This window comes from Melospiza melodia, unplaced genomic scaffold (assembly GCF_035770615.1).
Source record: "Melospiza melodia melodia isolate bMelMel2 unplaced genomic scaffold, bMelMel2.pri scaffold_212, whole genome shotgun sequence".
Classification (NCBI taxonomy): domain Eukaryota; kingdom Metazoa; phylum Chordata; class Aves; order Passeriformes; family Passerellidae; genus Melospiza; species Melospiza melodia.
The window spans coordinates 90,530-109,067 of NW_026948548.1; the positions used below are offsets into that span (position 1 = coordinate 90,530).

Sequence of the window (18,538 nt, forward strand, 5' to 3'; positions counted from 1 at the left end):
GCTCCCCAGTCAAAAGTTCTATGGCACGGGTGCCAGGGCGAGGAACACTGAGATCACGGATACTAGGAAAGGTTTCTGAGAGGCCCCTCGCAGGGCTAAGATAAGAGACATGAGATATCCAGACAACACACAATACACAAAAGACAAGTGACACGAGACACACCGGGACTGCTCTGCCCTGCTGCGCACCTCAGCACTGTGATCAAAAGGGAGACTTTGCTTTTATAGGGCCTAAGGGGCAACATCTTGGCTACCCTCATTGCCAGAGCCAACTCAGACCCCCAACTCAGGGAGTCCTGACCAAGCACCCCACGTTCATCTCCTCTGTGGGTCACAGCCCTCTACTTATCTCTCAGACATCTGGGGATGCTGGTCCCTGTCAGGTGTGAAGGAAGGCCACCTCGTCACCTGGGAAGGTCCTGCTGGCACCGGGCTGGGGTCTCTCAGACAGCTGGATTAAAGAGAACCAAACATCAGTGCCTGACCTTGGCACCGCATCGGTCAAAACCCCACCACTCTGCTACTCACAGTGCTCCTAAGAAGGCCCGGCACCTCCTAACCCTGACCCTCTGCATGCACACCTGAAAGAAAGTTAGAACATATGTCAAACACCTCCACAATAACTCACAAGCTTCAAACGCCCTATGTCAATCTAGGAACAGCATCTAGAGCCCAAGTACAGCCCACGCCACAAATTCCAACTCCCCATGGTTTGTCCTACTGAAGCACGCCATGCGGCAGGGCAGAACAGCTCCGGCAAAAATACCTGCAGACACCCGTGACACAGAACGTGACAAACAGGGGGACATGAAACACGACACATCATGCTTGTGGTGAGGGCCTCGAGGGGAAAAGGCAAAAGGGATCCCAAAGACACACCAGGGAACACGACACACACCGGAGCTGTTCTGCACTGCCCGCCTGAAAGCTGCCATCAAAAGCAGAGCCTCTCTCCCTTCAGCTGTCCTAAGAGGCCCTTGCAGAAGAGATTGCTTTCCCCTCTGCTCATTTGTAAATCTGTCCCAGGGATTCCCAACCTGCTACTCCGCCATCTCCAGGCCGTGGCCCCCGACTTATCTTTTGGATGATCAGTCATGAGAATCCACGCTGCACCTGAAATGAGTCTGCCTTGGAGGGCCTCGTGATGGCCTGTGAGCCTCTCGGTCAGCTGCAATAAAGAAAACCAAATCCAAAGTATGAGTCCAGAGTTATGTGGGCCAAATCCCTGCAAGTCAGCTACTTGCCCTTTCCTGAGCGTGCCTGGCTCCCTCAGGCTCCAGCTTCATCCTGATTCCAAGCCTGTGGCCTTCATTAGGGGTGGCACCTGGGTTAGAGAAAGGCAAAGTTAAATGGCATTCCTGTGAGTGCACTGGATGACCTTGTGTGCTCTAAGACATGGCAATGCCTCTGCTAGGCTTCTGAACAGCCTTGTGTGGGGGGGCCCTCAAATAAACACCCTTACTCACCCTGCTGCCTGCAAACCCCCCGCCAATAACTCCTAACTGGATACCTGCTCACCCTCCCTCTCCCAGTCACAATCCCCAACTCACCTGAAGCCTCAATCTCAAACATCATCCTTGACACTGGGAAGATCCCTCTTGGGACACAATGAATCTGCTGAAAAATTGTTGTGCTTGAGAGCTGAGCAATAACAACCACTTCTCTCCGCTGCTCACCTTGGCTGCTGGTATCCAGATTGACTTCCTAAAAGAAAGACAAAGAACAGTGCTGTAACACAGTCACCATACACACTTCTGCTGCAGAGACAAATGGGGCCTCACCTGCTCGGGGCAACCCCCTCAACGGGATGGGGCCCTCTGGCACAGATTTAATCCATCTCAATCTGAAAAAAAAAAATAGGACAAGAGTCAAACTGTTGCAGGATAACTGAGGGGCTCCATATATCCTGTGTCCATCTACAAATCCCATCTAGAGTCCAACTACACACCACATTACACATTCCAGGTCCCCGGGCCCTCTCCTATTGCAGCTGGCTATGCGGCAGGGCAGAGCAGCTCCGGCACATACGTGTGCTGACACCCGTGACACAGGACAGACAGGACAGGACAGGACAGACAACAGGGACACAACAGGAACAAAAATCTCTTGGCAAGGAAAATGGCTGCAAGGACTGAGAGAATGCAAAAGGAGATGACTGAGTTCAAACTGACAGTCAGATGATGAGGCTCAGAGAACCCTGAAGGAAGAAGATGCTAACTGAAGGATTTATTCCAAGAACAGCAAAGATCGATGCCCAGGAATCCTATGGTCAGAAGCCTCTGCCTGCCCTCACATTCTTTCAAGTCCTAATCCACCAAAATGGATCCAGGTGGGGCATGGCTGTCCCTACAGCTCAGAACAAGACCTGACAAGACATCTGACTGGATGCTTCCAAAGAGAGAACTTCTGACTGGAGAGCTCAGACAGGTGTCAGATTCGCATCTATGGCCTGGGTGCCAGGCCTAGGAATGCAGAGATCACAGATGCCAACAATGATGCCTGGGTGTCTGACAGGCCCCCCAAAGGCTAACGTAAAAGAAACAGGATACACAAACAACACACAATGCACAATAGACAAGTGACATGAGACACACCGGGACTGCTCTGCCCTGCACACCTCAGCACTGGGATCAAAAGTGAGACGTGGCTTTTATGGGGCCTATGGGGCCACTTCATGGACACCCCCCAACTCCAAATTGGACTCAAAAACCCCTCCCAGTAATTCCCAAACCAGCACCATGCCTTCATCCCCTCTGTGGGTCACAGCCCTCTTATCTCTCAGACATCTGGAGATGCTGGTCCCTGTCAGGTGCAAAGAAAGGCCACCTCGTCAGCTGGGAAGGTCCTACTGGCACCGGGGCTGGGGTCTCTCAGACAGCTAGATTAAAGAGAACCAAACATCAATGCCTGACCTTGGCACCGCATCGGCCAAAACCCCACCACTCTGCTACTCACCACGCTCCTAAGAAGGCCCGGCACCTCCTAACCCTGACCCTCTGCCACACCTGGAATGCATCTGCACCTGAAAGAAAGTTAGAACATATGTCAAACACCACCAGGGTAAATCACAAGCTGCAAACACCTTATGTCAATCTAGGAACAGCATCTAGAGCCCAAGTACAGACCACATTACAAATTCCAACTCCCCAGGCTTGTCCTACTGCAGCAGGCCATGCGGCAGGGCAGAACAGCTCCGGCACAAATGTGTGCACACACCCGTGAAACAGAACGTGACAAACAGGGGGACATGAAACACGACACATCATGCTTGTGCTGAGGGGTTTGAGGGGAAAAGGCAAAAGGGACCCCAAAGACACACTAGGGAACACAGCACACCGGACAACACGACAAACACCGGAGCTGTTCTGCACTGCCTGCCTGAAAGCTGCCATCAAAAGTAGAGCCTCTCCCTTTAGCTGTCCTAAGAGGCCTTTGGAGAAGAATGCTTTTCCCTTTGCTAATTTCTAAATCTGCCCCAAGAACTCCCAACCCACTATTCTCTCATCTCCAGGCCGTGGCCCTCAACTTATCTTTTGGATGATCGGTGATGGGAATCCACGCTGCACCTGAAATGAGTCTGCCTCGGAGGGCTCTGGGATGGCCTATGAGCCTCTCGGTCAGCTGCAATAAAGAAAACCAAAACCAAAGTGTGAGTCCAGAGTTACGTGGGCCAAATCCCACCAAGGCAGCTACTTGCCCTTTCCTGAGCGTGCCTGGCTCCCTCAGGCTCCAGCTTCATCCTGATTCCAAGGCTGTGGCCTTCATTAGGGGTGGCACCTGGGTAAGAGAAAGGCAAAGTTAAATGGCATTGCTGTGAGTGCAGTGGATGACCTTGTGTGCTGCAAGACATGGGAATGCCTCTGCTAGGCTTCTGAACAGCCTTGTGGGGGGGGGGGGGCGCTCAAATAAACAAATAAACACCCTTTCTCACCCTGCTGCCTGCAAACCCCCTCCCAAGAACTCCTAACTGGATACCTGATCACCCTCCCTCTCCCAGTCACAATCCTCAACTCACCTGAAGCCTCAATCTCAAACATCATCCTTGACACTGGGAAGATCTCTCTTGCAACACGATGAATCTACTGAAAAATTGTTGTGCTTGAGAGCTGAGCAATAACAACCACTTCTCTCCACTGCTCACCTTGACTGACGTCCTAAAAAGAAAGACAAAGAACAGTGCTGTAACACAGTCACCATACACACTTCTGCTGCAGAGACAAATGGGGCCTCACCTGCTCGGGGCAATCCCCTCACCCGGGACGGGGCCCTCTGGCACAGATTTAATCCATCTCAATCTGAAGAAAAAATTAGGACAAGAGTCAAACAGTTGCAGGATAACTGAGGAGCTCCAGATATCCTGTGTCCATCTACAAATCCCACCTAGAGTCCAACTACACCCCACATTACACATTCCAAGTCCCTGGGACTTCTCCTATCGCACCAGGCTGTGTGGCAGGGCAGAGCAGCTCCGGCACATACGTGTGCTGACACCCGTGACACAGGACAGACAGGACAGGACAGGACAGGACAAACACTGGGGACACAACAGGAACAGAAATCTCTTAGCAAGGAAAATGGCTGCAAGGACTGAGAGAACGCAAAAGAAGAAGAGTTGAAGCTGACGGTCAGCTGATGAGGCTCAGAGAACCCTGGAGGAAGAAGATGCAAACGGAATGATTTATTCCAAAAACTGCAAAGATGGTGGCTCGGGAATCCTACAGTCAGAATCCTCTCCCTAACCTCACATCCTTACAAGTCCTAGTCTGCTATAATGGATCATTGCACAGCATGGCTGTCCGTACAGCTCAGAACAAGACATGACAAGACATCTGACTGGACGCTTCTAAAGAGAGATGCATTTCTGATGCCTGTGTGAGCTCCCCAGTCAAAAGTTCTATGGCACGGGTGCCAGGGCGAGGAACACTGAGATCACGGATGCTAGGAAAGGTTTCTGAGAGGCTCCTCACAGGGCTAAGATAAGAGACATGAGATATCCAGACAACACACAATACACAAAAGACAAGTGACACGAGACACACCGGGACTGCTCTGCCCTGCTGCGCACCTCAGCACTGTGATCAAAAGGGAGATGTTGCTTTTATGGGGCCTAAGGGCCACATCTTGGCTACCCTCATTGCCAGAGCCAACTCAGACCCCCACCTCAGGGAGTCCTGACCCAGCACCCCACGTTCATCTCCTCTGTGGGTCACAGCCCTCTACTTATCTCTCAGACATCAGGGGATGCCAGTCTGTGTCAGGTGCAAAGAAAGGCCACCTCGTCACCTGGGAAGGTCCTGCTGGCACCGGGCTGGGGTCTCTCAGACAGCTGGATTAAAGAGAACCAAACATCAGTGCCTGACCTTGGCACCGCATCGGTCAAAACCCCACCACTCTGCTACTCACAGTGCTCCTAAGAAGGCCCGGCACCTCCTAACCCTGACCCTCTGCCACACATGGAATGCATCTGCACCTGAAAGAAAGTTAGAACATATGTCAAACAACACCAGGATAACTCAAAAGCTGCGAACACCTTATGTCAATCTAGGAAGAGCAGCTAGAGCCCAAGTACAGCCCACGCCACAAATTCCAACTCCCCATGGTTTGTCCTACTGAAGCACGCCATGCAGCAGGGCAGAACAGCTCCGGCAAAAATACCTGCAGACACCCGTGACACAGAACGTGACAAACAGGGGGACATGAAACACGACACATCATGCTTGTGGGTGAGGGTCTCGAGGGAAGAGGGCAAAAGGCACCCCAAAGACACACTAGGGAAGACGGCACACACCGGAGCTGTTCTGCACTGCCCACCTGAAAGCTGCCATCAAAAGTAGAGCCTCTCCCTTTAGCTGTCCTAAGAGGCACTTGGAGAAGAATGCTTTTCCCTTTGCTAATTTCTAAATCTGCCCCAAGAACTCCCAACCCACTATTCTCTCATCTCCAGGCCGGGGCCCTCAACTTATCTTTTGGATGATCGGCGATGTGGAACCACTTTGCACCTGAAATGCGTCTGCCTCGGAGGGCCTCGTGAGCGCCTATGAGCCTCTTGGTCAGCTACAATAAAGAAAACCAAAACCAAAGTGTGAGTCCAGAGTTATGTGGGCCAAATCCCTGCAAGTCAGCTACTTGCCCTTTCCTGAGCGTGCCTGGCTCCCTCAGGCTCCAGCTTCATCCTGATTCCAAGGCTGTGGCCTTCATTAGGGTTGGTACCTGGGTAAGAGAAAGGCAAAGTTAAATGGCATTGCTGTGAGTGCAGTGGATGACCTTGTGTGCTGCAAGACATGGGAATGCCTCTGCTAGGCTTCTGAACAGCCTTGTGTGGGAGGGCCCTCAAATAAACAAATAAACACCCTTTCTCACCCTGCTGCCTGCAAACCCCCTCCCAAGAACTCCTAACTGGATACCTGATCACCCTCCCTCTCCCAGTCACAATCCTGAATCACCTGAAGCCTCAATCTCAAACATCATCCTTGACACTGGGCAGATCTCTCTTGCGACACGATGAATCTTCTGAAAAATTGTTGTGCTTGAGAGCTGAGCAATAACAACCACTTCTCTCCGCTGCTCACCTTGGCTGCTGGTATCCAGATTGATTTCCTAAAAAGAAAGACAAAGAACAGTGCTGTAACACAGTCACCATACACACTTCTGCTGCAGAGACACACGGGGCCTCACCTGCTCGGGGCAATCCCCTCACCCGGGATGGGGCCCTCTGGCACAGATTTAATCCATCTCAACCTGAGGAAAAAATTAGGACAAGAGTCAAACAGTTGCAGGATAACTGAGGAGCTCCAGATATCCTGTGTCCATCTACAAATCCCACCTAGAGTCCAACTACACCCCACATTACACATTGCAAGTCCCTGGGACTTCTCCTATCGCACCAGGCTGTGCGGCAGGGCAGAGCAGCTCCGGCACATACGTGTGCTGACACCCGTGACACAGGACAGACAGGACAGGACAGGACAGACAACAGGGACACAACAGGAACAGAAATCTCTTGGCAAGGAAAATGGCTGCAAGGACTGAGAGAATGCTAAGAGAGATGACTGAGTTCAAACTGACGGTCAGCTGATGAGGCTCAGAGAACCCTGGAGGAAGAAGATGCTAACTGAATGATTTATTCCAAGAACAGCAAAGATCGATGCCTAGGAATCCTATGGTCAGAATCCTCTGCCTGCCCTCACATTCTTACAAGTCCTAATCCACCATAATGGATCCAGGTGGGGCATAGCTGTCCAGACAGCTCAGAACAAGACCTGACAAGACACCTGACTGGATGCTTCCAAAGAGAGAAGAGAGTCTGATGCCTGTCTGAGCTCCCCAGTCAAAAGTTCTATGGCCTGGGTGCCAGGCCAAGGAATGCAGAGATCACAGATGCTAACAATGATGCCAAGGTTTCTGACAGGCCCCCCTAAGGTAAAAGACATGGCATACACAAACAACACATAATGTACAACAGACAAAGGACACGAGACACACCGGGACTGCTCTGCCCTGCACACCTCAGCACTGGGATCAAAAGTGAGACGTGGCTGTTATGGGGCCTAAGGGGCCACTTCATGAACACCCCCTACCTCCAAATTGGACTCAAAAACCCCTCCCAGTAGTTCCCAAACCAGCACCATGCCTTCATCCCCTCTGTGGGTCACAGCCCTCTACTTATCTCTCAGACATCAGGGGATGTCAGTCTGTGTCAGGTGCATAGAAAGGCCACCTCGTCACCTGGGAAGGTCCTGCTGGCACTGGGCTGGTGTCTCTCAGGTGTCAGCTACAATAAAGAAAACCAAAACCAAAGTGTGAGTCCAGAGTTATGTTGGCCAAATCCCACCAAGGCAGCTACTTGCTTTTTCCTGAGTATGCCTGGCTGCCTCAGGCTCCAGCTTCATCCTGATTCCAAGGCTGTGGCCTTCATTAGGGGTGGCAGCTGGGTAAGAGAAAGGCAAAGTTAAATGGCATTGCTGTGAGTGCAGTGGATGACCTTGTGTGCTGTATGGGAATGCCTCTGCTAGGCTTCTGAACAGCCTTGTGTGGGAGGGCCCTCAAATAAACAAATAAACACCCTTTCTCACCCTGCTGCCTGCAAACCCCCTCCCAAGAACTCCTAACTGGATACCTGATCACCCTCCCTCTCCCAGTCACAATCCTGAATCACCTGAAGCCTCAATCTCAAACATCATCCTTGACACTGGGCAGATCTCTCTTGCGACACGATGAATCTTCTGAAAAATTGTTGTGCTTGAGAGCTGAGCAATAACAACCACTTCTCTCCGCTGCTCACCTTGGCTGCTGGTATCCAGATTGATTTCCTAAAAAGAAAGACAAAGAACAGTGCTGTAACACAGTCACCATACACACTTCTGCTGCAGAGACTCACGGGGCCTCACCTGCTCGGGGCAATCCCCTCACCCGGGATGGGGCCCTCTGGCACAGATTTAATCCATCTCAACCTGAGGAAAAAATTAGGACAAGAGTCAAACAGTTGCAGGATAACTGAGGAGCTCCAGATATCCTGTGTCCATCTACAAATCCCACCTAGAGTCCAACTACACCCCACATTACACATTGCAAGTCCCTGGGACTTCTCCTATCGCACCAGGCTGTGCGGCAGGGCAGAGCAGCTCCGGCACATACGTGTGCTGACACCCGTGACACAGGACAGACAGGACAGGACAGGACAGACAACGGGGACACAACAGGAACAGAAATCTCTTGGCAAGGAAAATGGCTGCAAGGACTGAGAGAATGCTAAGAGAGATGACTGAGTTCAAACTGACGGTCAGCTGATGAGGCTCAGAGAACCCTGGAGGAAGAAGATGCTAACTGAAGGATTTATTCCAAGAACAGCAAAGATCGATGCCTAGGAATCCTATGCTCAGAATCCTCTGCCTGCCCTCACATTCTTACAAGTCCTAATCCACCATAATGGATCCAGGTGGGGCATAGCTGTCCAGACAGCTCAGAACAAGACCTGACAAGACACCTGACTGGATGCTTCCAAAGAGAGAAGAGAGTCTGATGCCTGTCTGAGCTCCCCAGTCAAAAGTTCTATGGCCTGGGTGCCAGGCCAAGGAATGCAGAGATCACAGATGCTAACAATGATGCCAAGGTTTCTGACAGGCCCCCCTAAGGTAAAAGACATGGCATACACAAACAACACATAATGCACAACAGACAAAGGACACGAGACACACCGGGACTGCTCTGCCCTGCACACCTCAGCACTGGGATCAAAAGTGAGACGTGGCTGTTATGGGGCCTAAGGGGCCACTTCATGAACACCCCCTACCTCCAAATTGGACTCAAAAACCCCTCCCAGTAGTTCCCAAACCAGCACCATGCCTTCATCCCCTCTGTGGGTCACAGCCCTCTACTTATCTCTCAGACATCAGGGGATGTCAGTCTGTGTCAGGTGCATAGAAAGGCCACCTCGTCACCTGGGAAGGTCCTGCTGGCACTGGGCTGGTGTCTCTCAGGTGTCAGCTACAATAAAGAAAACCAAAACCAAAGTGTGAGTCCAGAGTTATGTGGGCCAAATCCCACCAAGGCAGCTACTTGCTTTTTCCTGAGTATGCCTGGCTGCCTCAGGCTCCAGCTTCATCCTGATTCCAAGGCTGTGGCCTTCATTAGGGGTGGCAGCTGGGTAAGAGAAAGGCAAAGTTAAATGGCATTGCTGTGAGTGCAGTGGCTGATCTTGTGTGCTGTATGGGAATGCCTCTGCTAGGCTTCTGAACAGCCTTGTGTGGGAGGGCCCTCAAATAAACAAATAAACACCCTTTCTCACCCTGCTGCCTGCAAACCTCCCCCCTTCCACAATAACTCCTAACTGGATACCTGATCACCCTCCCTCTCCCAGTCACAATCCTCAACTCATCAGAAGCCTGAGTCTCAAACATCATCTTGGACACTGGGCAGATCCCTCTGAAGACATGATGAATCTGCTGAGAATTTGTTGTGCTTGACACAGCTTGGAATTTCAGGGAGTCTCACTCCTCAATTTAACAAAAAAAAAAAAAAACAAAAAAAAAAAAAAAAAAAAAAAAAAAAAAAAAACTAAACCAGAAAACAAAAATAAAAAACCCAAAACACCTAAATCCCCACAAAAAATAAAAAAAAAAATACAGAAACCACCAAAAAATCAAAGAAAGCAACGAAAACCAACCAAAAACCCCAAAAAGAAAACCTAAGAAACCAAAATTTCCACCAAAAAAAAATCCAACAACAAAAAAAAAAAAAAAAAAAAAAACAGAGCAAAACCAAAAATTACAAAGGCACTTTACCACCCCTAAACACAAAACCCAAAATCACAAACCTAAACATTCCCTGTGTTCTATGCTGTTTTCTTCACAGAATCTTCCAAGCCTCTGTGCTTCAGATGCCCAGAAACACTTGCTGAAAACAAGCTGAGATGAGCTGAAAGAGCCTCTTCCCTAAAATGAGGAGAGCTCTTGCCCCAGCACATCCCAGAGAGGGTATGAAGCCCCTCAGCCACGGCTGGGGTTAATAACCCCTGATTGTGCCCCGCCTCTCGTTCCCATGGCACCCAGGAAAAGGGAGGGGGCAATCCCACCAAGCCCTCAGAGCAGCTGCAGCTGTTTGGCTCCTCTGACTCACATTCAAGGGCAGTAAAGGGCTTGTCATAGAAGAAAGTTCTTCAGAAGAATAGCAGTACTTTCTTTTTTGCAACAACTACCTGGAGCAGAAGAACAGAAAACTGGCAAGATATAAAACTTTGTGGTAAGGTTACATAGCTGGATAAATTGGGTAATTGAGTAATTTGCTGTTACCTTACATAATTATTCTGTGTTTAACAAAAGCCATCTAATAAATTCACACCCAAAACTCCAGCAGCCCAGCTGGCCCTACCAAATCTCTATGTTTATGCATACAGTAAACAAAACCAAAATCCCAGTAATACCTATCAGAAGTCTGTGAAAGAAATCTATTGAAATTGATCCTACCTCAAATACAAAACAACCGATGCAAAGTTAGCTTCACTCAAAAAACAATTTACACAGAGCTAATAACACCAAGAAATAAAACAACACACCATATACCAGCAAAGAATATAATAGTGAAGAAAAAAGAAACCACTTTTTTTTTTTTTAATTTAAACTAACTTCTTTTATTAGCTAGAACAAAAGCTTCCCAAATTCCTTACAACTTCTGAGTTTCCATCCAAGCAAAAAGCAAAATTCGTGCACTTGTGCGTTCGATGCTCCTGTCAGATTCTCTGTTTCTCTCCACATCTTCTTACACTTTCAGTCTTCACGCTGTGCTGCCGTGATGAGTTTGACGGAAGAATTGGTAAACGTTAGGAGAGGATTTCCCTGCCTCCCTCCCCAAAGCTGGTTTCCTTAGTGCATTTCACTCAATCCCAAGCCGGCAATGATGCACGCTCACCTCAAGGCTCACAGCTGCTCGGCTAAACTCGGCTGTAATCGGCTAAACTCGGCCACTGTCATCTGCATTCGGCCAGACTCGACCCTTCGGCACAGCTCGGCTCGCTTCGGCCGAACTCGGAGCCGCTCAGTGCGCTCGGCGCGGCTCGGCTCGCTTCGGCCGAACTCGGAGCCGCTCTCTGCGCTCGGGCCACCTCGGCTCGCTTCGGCCGAACTCGGTACCGCTCTGTGCGCTCGGCGCGGCCCGGCTCGCTTCGGCCCAACTCGGAGCCGCTCTCTGCGCTCGGCGCGCCTCGGCTCGCCTCGCTTCGGCCGAACTCGGAGCCTCTCCGTGCGCTCGGTGCGGCTCGGCTCGCTTCGGCCGAACTCGGAGCCGCTCTCCGCGCTCGGCGCGGCTCGGCTCGCTTCGGCCAAACTCGGAGCCTCTCCGTGCGCTCGGTGCGGCTCGGCTCGCTTCGGCCGAACTCGGAGCCGCTCTCTGCGCTCGGCGCGGCTCGGCTCGCTTCGGCCGAACTCGGAGCCGCTCTCTGCGCTCGGCGCGGCCCGGCTCGCTTCGGCCCAACTCGGAGCCGCTCTCTGCGCGTTCGGCTGAGCTCGGCTCCCTGAGGGCGGGCAAGCGGCGGCGCCTCGCGTTAAACTCGCCCGGCTCGGGGCTCTCCTGCTGCCGCGTCCCGCGGGCGGCCCGGCCATCGCACGGACACGATCGGGAGCGCGGCGTGGCACAGGAGCTCATTGGGCTGTGACCGCACTCGCGCTAATTAGCGCTCACGAGAGCAGCGGGCTCGGTTCGGCTGAGCTCGGCTCGGTTCAGGCAGCCTCGCAAGCCTGGCCTCGGTTCGCTCGAGGCCGTCAGGTTCGGCCGGTCTCGCCTTGGTTCGGCTGAGCTCGTTCCATTCGGCCGAAGGAGGCGTTGTTCGCTCGTGTTTTTATAAATATCTTTCTATATTGACTGTATAATTCTATATTTAGTTTTATACTTCTATAATACTTCCATTATTCCAAATAAAAACCCCGTCTCTAACCAAATATATAAAAAAACCCCTTCTTTTAAAGGATATTGAAATATTTTTTATTTATACTTTGTATAATTATACATTCATATTTTAATTTATCGTTTCTTTGGATGTATTACATTAATTATGATATATATATACAATTTTAAAATAGATTTAAATTAGTATTTAAATTATGTATAATATCTACTGCTACAACTAATTTTTTCTTATATTTTTAATTTTTATATTTATCTGTATGTATTTATTATATATTTCTAAACTTAGATTTCTACCTTTATATTATTTGTATTTATAATTTTTACAATCAAAACCCTGCCTATTGACCAATAAAGAAAACCTGCTTTATTTAAGTATTTTAAAAATATTTTCATGTTTATAATTTTCATATTTATAATTTGTTCAATATTAGATGAGAACACACCTGCTCCTGCACCGCAGTGGGGCTCCCTCTCCTGGGGACCTTGGGGTGCCCCAACGGCATCAGAGCCCAGAGTCTTCACCCCCTTCTCCTCTGTTTAGAAAGTACACTGGAACTTTTTTCTGGAAACAAAGACATTACCTAAATCCTCTCCCCGTGTCCTAGACAGATGGATATTCAGTTATTAGTTGGCTGGGCAGCAGTTTCTTAAATAGAATGATAATCAAGATGTGAACATTTCAGCTACAAGCAAATAGGCAAATCTGAACAAGGTACTGGTGGGCGACCACTGAAGTTATTTTGAAGGAATTTTTTAAACAATAAAATACTGATACCACAAAAATAAAGCAAAAAGCTAACTACTGGCTAAGAATGAAGGAAAAATTAACTTTTGACAGCAACAACATTCCAACCACACAGGCTTTTTCCCAATGTCATACCTTATAACTACCTCTCTTGGGAATTCTCATCACGTATCCCAAAAGGAATAAATACCTCAGAGCGTCCTAAAGCAAAAAGTAGCACACATGAGCTCCTCACACTCCCGGGAGGCCGGCACAGCGTGCACTGAGTCTGCAACAAATTCTGCTCACTGAGGGTCTGCAAACAAAGGTTCAACTGATGAACTGAACTGATTTTAAAGGGAGGTTTTCTAAGCACAGAAGCACAACAAAGAACAAGCAAAAACAATTCTTAAAAACAACCTGCAAGTTTTGTTTAGCATATATGCAACTGATTTCCACCCTGTGGCTTCTCACTTTGATTTGTCTGTAGGTTCAGGAAGATGACAATGCACACACTGCCTTCCCTGAGCCCCCCACAGCAGCTGAGCGCTGCTCCGTGTGCTCAGATCATCAGGAACTGGATTGCACGTGCCCGGATGGACTGGAACTGCTCTGCTGCAGATTCAGGAGACGATGGCAGAGAGGGGCTGGCCGAGGCGTCGTCCCAATTCCATTTCTGTGTGACAAGAAGCGGTTTGTTCCCAACGGGTGCAACAATCCCCAGCTCGCTTCCATGGTGAGTACCGATGGCACACAAATGGCAGCCTGAGGAAATCGTATTCTGGGCTCTAAGTGCTTGGGATGGGGTCTGATTTTTTGTTTTGCATCTGGATGATGATTAGTACGACAGGGCCCTGATTGATGACATGGCAGCACAGAATTAAAAACTCCTCGACAGGATTACATCGACTTCTAGGAAAAGACAAAAGCCTAGGACCCTTCTGAAATCTATTTTTAATGCGAAGCACACGGATTGTCACTATGCTGCGCCTTCCAGCTTTTCAAAGCAGCTTACTTCTGAAGACCAGAAAACATTTATTTCTACAGAAACAATGGGCAACCCCCAGGCTAATCTCAGCACTACTGTTTAATAGGGGATCTGCCAGCATGCCAGTCCAGCTTCAAGTGTGCTTTATTTCAGTCTAACATCCCCTCAAAATTCTTCTCACATCTCCCAACACTGACATCTTATTTTCCCCTAAAGCTTCTCATCATTAGCAATTTCCAAGTAACATGGTATTTTTACAACATTCAAAAATGTCATGCTGGACTGTGCTAGAGAGTAATTTGCATATATAAGCTTAGCAAAGTTTGAATTGACTTGTCCAGAGAAAAAACCTACAAGTGAACACCTACACCTGCCTACAAAGAGCTAACAAGCCCCTGGCAGCTGCCAGCATCAAAGCACAGCGGATGTTTCTAATACAGGGTAAGGATAACAATATCACCTTCTGTTCTCTCCAGCTTCTTTTCCCTGCAGTCGTATTTTGCTTCTTATGATTTTTTTAGTCTCTGTATCTTCTTGGACAGCACCGAGCCCGACGACGAGGATATGAGAGTCTTTCCCTGTCGGACGGAGAGAACCAGGAAAACAGTTAAAATAAGAACAGGGCAGTTTGAAATTCATACTTGCAACGAGAAGCAGCGCCTAACAAACAGAACAAAAGTAAACAAAGCATGGTACCTCCCTGGGGACAGAAGACTTATAAACTCTCCAGAATTTACAATTCTAGCGACCATCCCCTTCAGGACAGCAGCCAAGTGTCCCATGGGGTGGTGCTGCACCAAAGAACCATCTGAGAGGTTCCAAAGAGTGAAATGCACAATATTTTGCAAAGACAAAAAATCTTGCAAAATAACAAAAATACAATAGATGTAAACTACAGGGTAAGAGTACAAGTGTTCACTTTAAGAGCTGGAACCATCCAGGTGAGCACCTGATAAATGGATCCTCACAGGAGTTTGAACCCTTCAGGACACAGAAGGGTTTTCCCCAGAAACTTCACAGACTGAGTTTTGATAGAAGTACACTTGCCAGACCCTCAGAAACGTCACCCATTCTCCAGGTGTCTGGAGAGAACTGCAAATGGCTCTCACGTAGTTTGAGCTAGTTGTGTAAGGTCTCAGGGTGAATTTCACCAGATGCAACCAAACTGGGCAACTCCCAGTGGGACAGAAGGAACACAAAGCTTGGGTAAGCAGAGCTGCAGCAAATACTGAGGAAACAAACATAACAGCGTAAAAAATAATAAACCATCCTTTTTTTTCCCTCTTGCTTTTGTTTTTTTCTTATTCAGATCAGCACAGCAATTAAAGAGAACGTGAAAAACTCACCATTACTGAACATTTCATCATCTGTAAGCTGAGCATCCTTAGCATAGAGGACTCCAAAGTTAAAATTCACCGATCCCTGGGAAATAAAACCAAATATCGTATGGTAAACAATCAAACAGCAGTCAAAAAAATTTGTTTCCTCTAAGGACTATCTGGTATGTATGTATCTTTGCATTACACATTAGAACATACACTTTATACCATCTCCTAATAGGTAATAATTTACCTTTGAACTTTGTTAGTATAGCATGAATTTTTAACTTAAACTGGTGATCTATTATTATTAAGTTGGTGCTTAAAGTTATTTCTGCTGTCACGTTCAAAAAAACATGAATTTTTTTTACTGGAATGAGCAATTGATTTCAAAGTCATCAAAAGCCCACCAAAACACAAAGCTGGGTTCACTGGACGGGTCTGTGAGCTAGAAGTAGTTAGGCTTGTACTTCCCTCTTGCTCTTCCAGAACCAATAAATCCTGTCAACAAAACCAGGATCTTTAGCCCGCTGCTGTGAAAGATTCTACAAGGATGATGGTTTGATTTGTGTTTAGAAGTTTTGATTTGAAATGGCCAGTCCAATGGATAAAGACAGTTTAGGTAGTATTACATTGCTATTATTATTTTTACTATTACTACTGCTATTGTTATCATCTGCTACTGGAAGAAACAAACCAGTAGTACCTATACTTAATTACTTTTATTTCCAGGAAATAATAAAGAAAAAGAACCAAACCAAAAAAAGTCACTTCCTACCTTTTATATCAAGGGATGAAAAATTTCTCTTGGGCTCTTCTCCAATTTATCAAGACTCATAGCAATGAAAGGCAAACAAAACAGCGCTTTATAGAAGGCCAAGTGCACGTTTCAAGGCTGAACCACCAACTGATTGCAGTGACAGCAGTTACAACATGAATCCTTCCTAGAGCCTCTGTGAAATGGAATGTTCTGTGGAACTGCCGTTTCTTTCCCAAAATACTAACTTCCAACACTTCCTAAACGTATTTTGTATTTTAAAACCACAGAAGTTAGTGAGACTCTGTGCGGAGATCAGGTTTAAATTTATTTCCTTCCAAAGCACAGAGCTCTGTTCCATCACCCTTCCCTTTGGCTCTACACTGAATTATGGTGAGCATTTGAGGACTGCTCAATAATCGATTCTATTTCTCTCTTTTTCTAGTTCTCTCTATTCCTAAATCATTCAAGACAAGTCAAATGAAAAATGACAAGTTCAGCATCAGAGTCACACTTTTTCCCTTTGTCTGCTCAAGAACAGGCTCTAAATCCACTTATTGCTGCCTTCAACGATTCAGACTTGCAAAACCATTCTTACATGTTTTACAGCTTTATCATACAACCCACAGAACGCAAGCTCTGAATTACAGGAAAAGGTACACAGGCAAATATCTAAAGGGATCACTTATTTGTAAATACATACCTTGATAGAGAGCCCACTGAGAACCTTTCTGTGGGACTCTAAGGGACGCATGCTTTCTGAGCACCCTGTAAACAAGAAAAGCTACGATATATTACAGGACATCCCCACTTTTTCTACATATTCAAATAGAATTTTTAATAAAAACAGTTCAGTTACAAAAGAAGGAAGAAAACCAAGCTAATTTTACTCAGCTGTATTTACTGCCGATTTAGAGAAAAATGCCGGGCCGCGTCGGCCGTTGCGTCACACGCCGCGCCGGCAGCAGGGCCTGCCGGGAGTTGGAGTCTCGGGCTGACAGCCACTCACGTGCCGCGTCAGCCGCTGCGTCACACGCCGCGCCGGCAACAGGGCCTGCCGGGAGTTGTAGTCTCGGGCTGACAGCCACGGCTCCGTCCCCCGCCACCGGGAGCTGCAGTCCCTCCTGGGCATCAAACGGGTCCTTCGCCCCAGGGCGGGGAAGGACCTGAGGCAGCACCGCTCCTCCCGGATGCCCTCTCTTTTTTCCTCCAACTCTTTTTACTTTTTTCACTCTGTTTTTTTTTTCACCACTTCCCTTCCCCCTTGCTCTCCTGCTTCCTTTCATTTCCTTTCCTTTCCTTCCCTTCCCTTTGCCTTTCTTCTATTTCTGATCTTGGTTTACTTTTCCACCTTCAGAATAAAAAAGCAGCAGTAGAAACTTTCAGGCTACCCGGGAGTAAAAATAAAACTCCAAAACGAAAATGCTTTAAAGAAAATGATTTATTCCCTGGGAGCCTGAAATTTTCTACTGCTGCATGTGACACAGAGCTTTTATTCCTTCTTATAGATAGTTGATATTTTATATATATTTATAGTTTATGTTGATGCATTATATTAATAACTACATATAATATGCACCTTATTCAAAAAATATACGGGAATTATTTTTTAAATTATTTACCATATCTACTGCTACAACTTATTTTTCCTTATATTTCTAATTTTTATATAAATCTTTAATGTGTTTATGATATATTTCTATACTTATATTTCTACCTTTATATTATTTGTATTTGTAATTTTTACACTAAAACCCCTGCTTTGGCAAAGAAAAAACAAAACCATCCATTATTTTAAACTACCTAAATTTTTTTTATATTTATATTTATCATAATATACAACAAATGATAGATATAAGTAGATAGATATATCACACCCGCATTTATATCTATTTTATATCCATTTCCTATAATATTTTTCATAAAATATATGCAGTATTACGTGTATTATATATTGTATCAATTTATGTTATTTTACATTTACAATTTATTATTAATTTTTTATAGATCTGCATATAGTTGCAATACACTTATATATTTGTATTTTTGCTTGGCTTGTATTTACATTTATATTCTCTATTCATATATCTATAAACATACACAATACTCTATTAAAATTAGAGTAACTTATTGTAACATATAATGACTTATGTTACATGTTAAATTTTAAAAATTGACCGAATATATAAAAATAAAATTGGCTCATTCCCATTGCTACACATCTATTTCTTTTGTTTCAATATAGTTAGAGTCATAATTGCATATTTAAAATCCAATTCCTAAATGAAATGACAAAACAAACAGCATCAAATTCTCACCAATATCTTCCAAAAACATCAAGATACCTCCAACAG

The 18,538-nt window shown here is 46.8% G+C and overlaps 1 long non-coding RNA gene across 1 annotated transcript; it reads right to left on the reverse strand.

Moving 5' to 3' along the window:
• Window positions 1–12,796: 12,796 nt before the first annotated feature.
• LOC134433601 (uncharacterized) lies at window positions 12,797–15,454 on the reverse strand. Its single transcript, XR_010031655.1, has 3 exons — window positions 14,569–15,454; window positions 13,595–13,796; window positions 12,797–13,436 (listed from the first exon to the last, which is right to left on the reverse strand). It is a non-coding gene; the product is annotated as an uncharacterized LOC134433601 (long non-coding RNA).
• Between the last annotated feature and the right edge of the window lie 3,084 nt (window positions 15,455–18,538).